Here is a 10,099-nt window from a genome sequence, read left to right on the forward strand (position 1 = left end):
CATACTTAACACTTAATATATTAATATATAGTGGATCACTATAAAAAGACATTAGACACATGTAGTAATACAAAAGTGTGATTAATAACACAAGAATTTCCACAATTAAATTAAAATACTGGATAAATCTAAACACTAACGATACCGGACATACATTACCGGACGTTCACGAACACTATCGAACGGACTTGGCCCTTGTTCGTGTTCGTCCGTTAAGCTTACCGAACGATGCTTTTTTGTCCATGTCCGGTTCGTTTATTAAACGGATAAACATAAACGAACTTTTTGCTGAACGGACGACCGAACGTCCGCCGGGCGTCCGGTTCGCTTACAGCCCTAAAGAAAATAATTCATTGAATATCACCTAGATTTATAATTGTTCTATTTAAGTAAGAGTTGAAAAAATAATCTATAAGTAGTTTTCATTGCCGACATATATATGTTTCATTTAGGCTATATACTTCTTAAAACATTTAACATTTATAATAATTTTTCAAACAATGAAAGCTAATGAAAATTTGAATGATTTTAGAGAATGATGAATTTATGTAATTTTATTGAAGCATTCTAAAACATGATTATGTTGATAAAAAAAACTAATTTGTAAGGTACATTATTAAAATTCAAAGCCATGCATATAATAAGGTGTAGGAATAAAAAAAAACAATAGCATGTAAATTATATTACCTCTTGACAAAACATAGTTTCTTAAAAAAGAAATCCAAACATACTTTGTTCTCCCTAACAGAATACTTTCTCGGAATTCAACCCCAAATCACTTCAGCCATTTTCCCTGGAATTTAATCCCACCACCATGGCCATTGTGATCTCTTAAACCCATCTCCATCCTTCTTCTTGATCATTTTACGATCATAACATCATCAAATAATGACATCCTCCAATTGATCAATGGGGTCATCTCCCCACAATAATTTATTGTCCATCTTATCCCAATTTTAGGTATCCATTTCATCATCTATTCGTATGCATGTGATTTCAATGCTTCATGCATCCAATTCTTCGCGAATTCGTGCATCGTCGTTTGAGCTTTGCGGAATGATCAAATGGTTGAGTGTTAATATTCCTTTTGTTTGCTTAAAATTTGACTTGAATTCCGAATATTTAACCGATAAACATTTATTGATACAGGGAAGAGTGATCAATATTTGCAATTAATATTACATGTACTGGGGTTGTTTTGGTGCAAAATGGCCTCAAGTCATGCAACACCTGATTGTGCACCTCTTATGAAGGCTACATCCCATGGGGTATTCCAAGAAGACAGTCCTCTTCATTATGCACTTCCTCTTGTTATTTTACAAATGTGCCTTGTGCTTGTACTCACCCGAGTCCTCGCTTACCTTTTGAAGCCATTAAGGCAGCCTCGAGTGGTTGCAGAAATCGTCGTAAGTTGCTTCCCTTCTTCTAATAAAACTAGTAATTTCGCAATTTTGCTAGTTGGGTTGTCCCAAATCTCTCAGTTAATTTGTTAAATTTAATTTAATATATAATTAATAGTTTGTCAACAAACCAATTTACATCATTTTTATGTATCATAAAAGGCTAGATTTTAATAAAGAGCGAAATTCATGTCTATGAACAAAATGGTGAAATGTCGAAATCGAGTGGAAATCAAGTGTAAGTCTATGATAATTACGCAAGTGAGATTAAAGTTCATTGCGTCACTTATTCAATCATTAAATGGAAGTTGATAGTGTCAGTTTGTTATATTATCAGTATAAATAATAAGTCATAGTTTGGATTATTAAAACTTAATGTTTGACAGGGTGGAGTTTTATTGGGGCCTTCGGCTCTAGGCCGAAACAAAGCATATCTTCATACCGTTTTTCCTCCAAGGAGCATTACAGTATTAGACACGCTAGCAAACATCGGGCTTCTGTTTTTTCTTTTCCTAGTCGGGCTCGAGCTTGACTTGAACTCTCTTCGTCGGACCGGTAAGAAAGCACTATGCATAGCCATGGCTGGAATTAGCCTCCCATTTATCTTAGGCATTGGTGTTTCCTTTATCCTTATTGGGACAATCTCGGGAGGCGTGGACGAAGGCCCGTTTATTGTTTTCATGGACGTCGCGATGTCCATTACAGCTTTCCCAGTACTTGCGCGTATCCTAGCCGAACTCAAGCTCTTGACCACAGATGTCGGGAAAATGGCGATGTCAGCAGCCGCAGTAAACGACGTAGTGGCTTGGATTCTACTTGCTCTTGCTGTTGCTTTGTCAGGCACGGGCCGTTCTCCACTTGTTGCACTATGGGTGTTTTTGTGTGCCTCGGGTTTCGTTATCATGTGCTCGTTCTTGGTCCCGCGTGTGTTCAAATGGATGTCCCAACGGTGTCCTAATGGTGAGCCTGTCGACGAGTTGTACGTTTGTATGACTCTAGGCGGGGTTTTGGCTGCGAGTTTTGTGACCGATACCATTGGGATTCATGCACTATTCGGGGCATTTGTTGTTGGGATTTTGATCCCGAAAGAAGGTGCTTTTGCTGGGGCATTAGTGGAAAAAGTTGAGGATCTCGTGTCGGGTTTATTTCTACCGCTTTATTTTGTATCGAGTGGTTTAAAGACGAATGTGGCCTCGATCAAGGGGGCTCGGTCATGGGGGCTGTTATTTTTAGTCATTTTTACAGCTTGTTTTGGGAAGATCGCTGGCTCGGTTGGGGTTTGTCTAGTGTGTAAAATTCCGTTTATGGAAGCTCTCGCAATCGGGCTTTTGATGAACACCAAGGTGTTAGTGGAAATCATTGTGCTAAACATTGGGAAAGACCGAGGGGTATGTCACTCGACAATCTGTAACGCATACTGTTTTCATTCAAAAACAAGCCTAACACATCGGAAATGTTGATATAGAGATGCTTGAGATCGGGGGCCGGTCTATAATCTATATAATTATGGGGCTGAATCGGGCCTAGACGAGACCGGTTTGAGTTTTTAATTTTTGTATTATTTTTGAAAATTGATGTTAAGCTAGAATTTCCATAGATCTTCATAAAATATACGGTTGTTAAAATAAACTTACAATCAAAAAATGAAGCCATTTCAGGCTTTCAGCCTAGGCATGTTCAAAACGGTTTGGGACTAGGAACCGGAACCGGTTCCTAACCGGTTCCTATATTCAAAACCCCCTTTTAAACCGGTTCCAGGCTCGAACCGGTTAGGGAACCGAACCGGTTCTCCCACCCTCGGACCCCTAACCTATCTAACCGGTTCTTACCGGTTCCTAACCCGGTTCCTGTACCGTAATCGGTTCCAACCGGTTACAGTGTAAAATTATTTTTTTTTTCGTTTTTCGTTTGCGATTTGGATTCTAAACTACGATTCGTATTTGTATAACATGAAAAATAAAAAAAACAATTAACATAAAAATAAACAATTAACTGATGAAGAAAAGACAACTACTGAAGATGTTTGCCACTGAAGACAACTACTGAAGGTTGCCACTGAAGACAACTACTGAAGGTTGCCACTGATGACAAGTTGACAACTACTGAAGGTTGCCACTGATGATAACTACTGAAGGTTGCCACTGATGATAACTACTGAAGGTTGTCACTGATCACAACTACTGAAGACTGCCACTGATGAGGAATACTCATCAGTGGGAAAATACTCATCAGTGGGAACAGTCATCAGTTGAATCAGTGGGAAAGCTGCCACTGATGACAACTACTGAAGGTTGCCACTGATGAGGAATACTCATCAGTGGGAACATTCATCAGTTGCGACTTCTTCCTCGGAATTACTTGTAGAAATGACTTCTTGTTCGTCGTGCACTCGAACATCAAGTGGTGTTTCATCTTCGAGAGTGGTTACGTGTTGAATACGATCGATTGAGTCCAAGTGATCTTTTAAGCAAATGCACATCTCCACCGACTCCGAATTTAGTCTTGTTCTTCTCACCGATATTACCCTGCCACTAAGAGAAAAAGCGGATTCCGAAGCTACCGTAGAAGCTTGGACGGTTAGTAAATCACGGGCCATGGTGGCAAGAATCGGAAACTCGGTTTCCTTTACCTTCCACCAAGCCAAAACATCAAAAGTGCCATATTTCTCTTCGGATAAACCGGTAGAGTAATCATTTGCACTATACCTTCCTAGTTCGCTTGAAGGGGTGTTACCCCTTTGTTTTTTAGCCGTTACGTTGCGAACGGTGTTCATAAGGCTAATCATGGGATCTCGTACTCTAGTAGCACTTGAACTTGATAAAGACCCCCCCCCCCCCCGGCATAGGCATGTGTATGTTTGACCCATATTTATTTAAATAAAAGTCATACATAAATTTAAAATTCAAGTTAAAATCATTTTTTGCCTCTGTTGAAAAGTTTGGGTCAACTTCATGCATATCTAAGGCTGAAAAAATTTCGTCTATCACACATTCAACCTCCGTAACATTTAACATTGGGTTTAAAGCGGCGGCGCAAGTAAAAACCGGTGGCAATTCAAGAAAGTATTTTTTTAATTTAAACTTCATTTGTAATATGATGTTTGAAAACATTGGACTTTTATTTTCAAATTCCTTAAGATTGTTAACAATTAAAAATAACTCCGAAAGAACCAAGGGACTTGTCGGATAATACGTTCCCGATAGTTTCGTAGTTGATGTTTTAAAAACTTCAAGAAAAGTCGATAAGTCATTGATAATTTCCCATTTCTCATTTGAAAAGGGGATTGCCAAATCATTCTCGGCAAGACTAGATTGAAACATTTGTAAAGTTTCTCTTTGTTTCAAAGCACTTTGAAACATTATGCAAGTGGAATTCCATCGATGAGGTACATCCCAATTAGCTCCCAAAGCTTTTCTTCCCGTATCTTTACAAAATTTTCCATATTCCATTTGTCTTTTTTTACTTTTCTTAAAAACTTCATGTATCATTAGTCTAAAATCGTTTATAATCGATGTAACCTCATCCGAAGCAAGTCCGTCTTGCACGATTAAATTAATGATATGTGCAACACACCTTGAGTGAAAAAATACACCATTGCAAATCGGCGTATATTTTAATTTTAATTTATCAACCGCCGATGTATTATTCGACGCGTTATCAAATGCCATTGAAAATATTTTATTTTCTAGTTTATAAGTTTTTATAACATAATCTAAAATTTCAAACAAATTATCTCCCGTATGTGGATACTCAAAGAGTTCGAAAGCAATGGTGCGTTTCATCATTTCCCACGATGACGGGTCTACCCAATGAGCGGTGACACAATGAAAAGATTCGGGTAGACCATGTGGAGCCGACCAAACATCACTAGTTAAGTTTATTCCCGTATTTATATTTTCAAAATATGCAATTAGTTCCTCTTTGGCCTTTTTTCACAATTTTAAACAATAACGTTTAAGAGTATGACGACTTACGTGAGTGTATTGTGGTTGAAGCGTATCTCGAATCATGGCGGTTAAGCGAGGGTTGTCGAAGTGGCTAAACGGCAAAGCTTCTTGAATCACAAACTTCGCCATACGATCTTGAACTCGATCAATTTGGTATGTAAATATTCCGCCTTCACTATCCATTTGCGTTTGTTGCGAATCGACGTTCTTTTTCAACGCCTTGCAATACGGTTTTTCGATGTGTTTCTTCAAATTTGAATTCGAAAGTGGGTTTAAATAAATCCCACAAAACTTGCACCGAGCCTTCAATGAATGGTCACTCAATTCAACCAAATCCCAATTGCACCAAATCTCTTGATTACGATTATGAGGTACAATACGAACGAAACTTGGTTCGGCGTTGGAACCTTGACCAACCGATGATTGTGAGGCAGCCATAACAACAAATATGAATATAGAAGAAGAGAAAACAAGAGATTAGAGAACTCAAAACGTTGTAATAGCGTTTTTTTGTATTTTTTTGCGTTCGGGTTTGCGTTTTGAGTGTTGTGATGAACCCATGACACCAAATACCTATTTATACTAGTAGTGGGGTGCTTGGGGGAGCCAAAAAACGGCTATTTTTGACCCCAACGGTCAAAAAACGGCCAAAAAAACGATTTCCAACGGCTATATTCGATCCAACGGCTAGAACCGGTTAGGAACCGGTTCCGGATGGTTCGGTTCCAGAACCGGTTCCGGTTCGGTTCCGGTTCCTACCCGCCCCCACTCAGAAATGCAAGAACCGGTCACGGATCATCGGGGTGAATCAGATAGGGTCCGGTTCCTACAAAAAACGGGTAGGAACCGGTTCGGGTCCGGTTCGGGTCCACCGGTTCGGTTCCAGGAACCGGTTTCGTTGAACATCTCTATTTCAGCCTACAACTGGCTTTTGTAAAGTATGAATAACAACAACGGCCAGTTTGTTGTTAGGTCTTGTTCGGGCTTTTATAGGCTTTGAATTTGAGGATATGGGCTTTTTCCAGACTTTGTTTGGGCCGGGCTTAGGGCTGGTGTCAGGATCGGCCACTTTGTACACCTCTCCATCGCTCTAGTTGATATTTATCAATTTTATCTTGGAACTTTAATTTTGTAAGACCCTTTTTTTTGCTACTTTATTTTATCTAGATTTGATTATTTGGTAAATTTCAGGTTCTGAACGATGAAACATTTGCTATATTGGTTTTAATGGCGTTATTGACAACATTTATTACAACTCCTCTAGTAGTCGCGGTATATAAGCCCGCTAAAACGCCCTCGAACTCCGAATACAAACACCGAGCTCTTGACCGGAGAGGTTCTTCCACGAGCCCGTTCCGTATGTTGGTCTGCTTCCACAGTGTAAGAAACATGCCAACAATGATTAATTTAATTGAGGTGTTACGTGGGACCGGGAAACGGGAAGTGCTTCTCGTTCATGCAATGCACCTCATGGAGCTGTCCGAGAGGTCCTCGGCTATACTCATGGTTCACAAAGCGAGGAAAAACGGGCTCCCGTTCTGGAAGAAGGATACACATTCGGGTTCAGACCAGATCGTGGTGGCGTTTGAGGCTTTTCAGCAGTTGAGTAGGGTCACCATCTGGCCAACGACTGCCATATCGGCTGTGTCGAGTATGCATGAAGATATTTGTAGTGGCGCGGAGAGTAACCGAGCTGCCATGATCATACTCCCGTTTCATAAGCACCTTAGACTCGATGGTCAACTCGAAACCACTAGAGCTGAGTACAGGTAATGGCTATTATGCATTATTAATCAGTTATATATAATATAGGGATACAATTAAGACAATTATAAAGCAAACCAAATTAAATCATATTAACTGGCCATTTTGTAAAGAAAAATTAAGAAACAACCGTTTTTAAAACTCTAGGGTGCGAAAATAAACCAGAATTTTTATTGTATACTATGTGTCAAATAGTGTTAAGAGGTAGCCAGAGTTTTGGTAGCCTCTTAACAGTCATTAAGAGGCTATCTCTTAATGGCTTATAACCTCTTAATGGTTAAGAGATAGCCTTAAGTCTGAATGACTTAGATGCTACCTTTTAATAGTTACCTCTTAATCATTCAGACTTAAGGCTACCTCTTAACCATTAAGAGGCTATGAGCCATTAAGAGGTAGTCTCTTAATGACTGTTAAAAGGCTACCAAACAACCCCTTACACTCAGTGTATATAGAGAATAATATTACACTTAATTAACGTTTATAGTCTAATAGATGATCTATGATTTCAGACACGTGAACCGAAAGGTTTTGGAGTATGCTCCGTGTTCGGTCGGGATCTTAGTAGACCGCGGTTTTGGTGGGACCTCTCATATCGCGGCGAGCAACGTCAACTCCCTTGTAACGGTCTTATTCTTCGGCGGCCATGATGACCATGAGGCATTAGCCTATGGAGCCCGAATGGCTGAGCATCCGGGAATCAACCTTATTGTAGCCCGGTTCCTTCTCAACACGAGCTGAGCCTCCACCCCAGGATCCGTCACTATCGACATCAAAGAATCCACCACCACCGAAACTCAGTCAGCCGACAATGATATAATCGAGGAATTTAAAAAAAGGTTCGAGGCAAAATCAAATACTGTTAAGTATGAAGAGAGAGTAGTGTCGGATGCGTCGGAAACAGTGGATAGTATTCGGGAATACGGGCGGAGCAACCTGTTTCTAGTGGGGAGGATGCCAGAAGGTGAGGTGGTGGAGTTTCTGAAGAAGAATAGCGAGTGCCCGGAGATGGGGCCGGTGGGGAACTTGTTGATTTCGCCGAATTTCACGACGACGGCGTCTGTGTTGGTGGTGCAGAAGTACCATGCACCATTGTCATTGCATTCATTGGCTTCTTTGAAGGAAGATGAAACAACTGATTGGGTGGATACTGGATAGTTGATAACTAAGGATTAATTCCAATTAATTTTATACCATCAGTTTGATGTTCAAATGTATAGGATTTCTTTGTGTGTAAATTGGAAAAAGATAATGATCATCATTCATCAATGTACGTATCAAAATGTTATAAAATGTAGAATACATATATAAAATTGAAAAGTGTAACTAACGGGGTTTTCGAACTCTAAAACTTCCAACACCTTATTATACTTGGTTTTATAGGCAATGCTGATTTCAAGTTCGTTATATGTTTTAAATCCGTTGGATGTGATGCTTATTTTAATTCATAGTTAAACATCTTGTTTGGCTAAGTGTGGGTTCCCCCGATTACCTCTCCGGAGTAGTTTAAAGTAGTACGTGAAAAATGTTATTTAGTCTGGAGTTGTGTACCACGGGTGAACTGTTAGTGTTTGTTAAGTGTTGTACTACGAGCGACTTTACTAGTTACTACTACGTGTAAAGGTTCACTACAAGTAAAAATTTCAGGGGGTTGTTTGTGCTTCTTAAAAGTTAGTAATCTGTTGGCTTCAGATGGTGGTTAAGATAGATTAGGGGCTTGTTTTAGACACATAGTTGTTTAATTTGATTTCAATTATGTATCCTTTTCTTTTATTCTTTTAGTATTCAATAAAATTGTGTTGGCCCTAATTCAATTTGGGGTTTTATTGTGTAATTGATCTAGTTTATAATATGTGTTGAGTTCGTGTTCTTCGGTGTGAATCAATATAATTTCTGCTAATTCGTTAACAAAGCCTTATAAAATTTTGTCGAAGGACAATGGTGAGGAGGCAGTGGTGGCGTCGGGATGATGTGTCTATTGAACTATAATTCAATCTTCATAATAGCCAAAATTGTGAGATCGTGGTGAATGTTGGGTCAAGCAAGTTCCGATTCTTTATTCTTGCGGGAAGTCAATTTAATGTTTTTTTTTAGAACAATTTTCTTGTATTTATGCTATCGTACTCTTCAAATTTGAAGAGATGTGTTGTTCCACTCTGGCTGACTATAAGCCTAGAATAAATGAAGTTTGTTAATTTTATCTTTTTAGTTTTGCTGTATGTCAAGTCTATTTAAAGGCTTTGTTCCGTATAAATAATATTATTTCGAAATAATAGTTTGGAAATTTGGATTCTTATTAAAGGGGTAGAGTTTTGGATTGATGGATTCGGTTAGTGGGGGAGGGGTGGTTATCACTCATCACACACCCCACCCAATCAAATGGTGTCACATCACCAACCCAAAATCTTTCACATGTGATGGTTTTTTACTAGGGGTGGTGGTGTGGTGTGTGGTGTGTGATGAATGTGATGAAAGAATACACCCAACGGCTCCATTCCTTGGTTTTCACCCCATCACACGCGTGATGGCCATCACACAAATCTCATCACTCAAGCTTGACAAGGCACTGGCGGCGGTGTGGAAAAACCCATCACGCGTGATGGAGCACCCTTCACGCACCGCCCCGTCCCCCCTTAGGGAATATCCATATCACCACAACCCCTACAGCAGGCTTTGTTTTGCACCCCCATTGGTAGTAACGGAGTTAAGATATTAATTTCTTTGTTTGTTATCTAATATATAATTTCTAGACTCAGCTACAATGATATACGATCATAAGCTTGAATCCAAAATCATTTTTTTTCTTTAACCACATTTGGAACTAGCTCAAATACTCAAGTGAACCTTTTTAAAATGATATGTCAACCATCCATACTGATTTTGACTCTTGAGACCTGACTCACCTAGAAACATCATCAGGGAGGAAACCCACCATCATGGAGAAACCCCCCCTGAAACCAAAAAGATCTCAAGTCTTAACCATTAATTATT

General features: G+C 39.4%; 1 pseudogene; it reads left to right on the forward strand.

Moving 5' to 3' along the window:
* The first annotated feature begins 1,063 nt into the window (after window positions 1-1,063).
* On the forward strand, window positions 1,064-8,401 carry LOC143627218 (cation/H(+) antiporter 18-like; annotated as a pseudogene).
* The last annotated feature ends 1,698 nt before the right edge of the window (window positions 8,402-10,099 follow it).

This window comes from Bidens hawaiensis, unplaced genomic scaffold (genome assembly GCF_021521415.1).
Source record: "Bidens hawaiensis isolate Kalapana, Puna unplaced genomic scaffold, B.hawaiensis_p1.1 tig00004618_1, whole genome shotgun sequence".
In the NCBI taxonomy this organism is placed as follows: Eukaryota; Viridiplantae; Streptophyta; class Magnoliopsida; order Asterales; family Asteraceae; genus Bidens; species Bidens hawaiensis.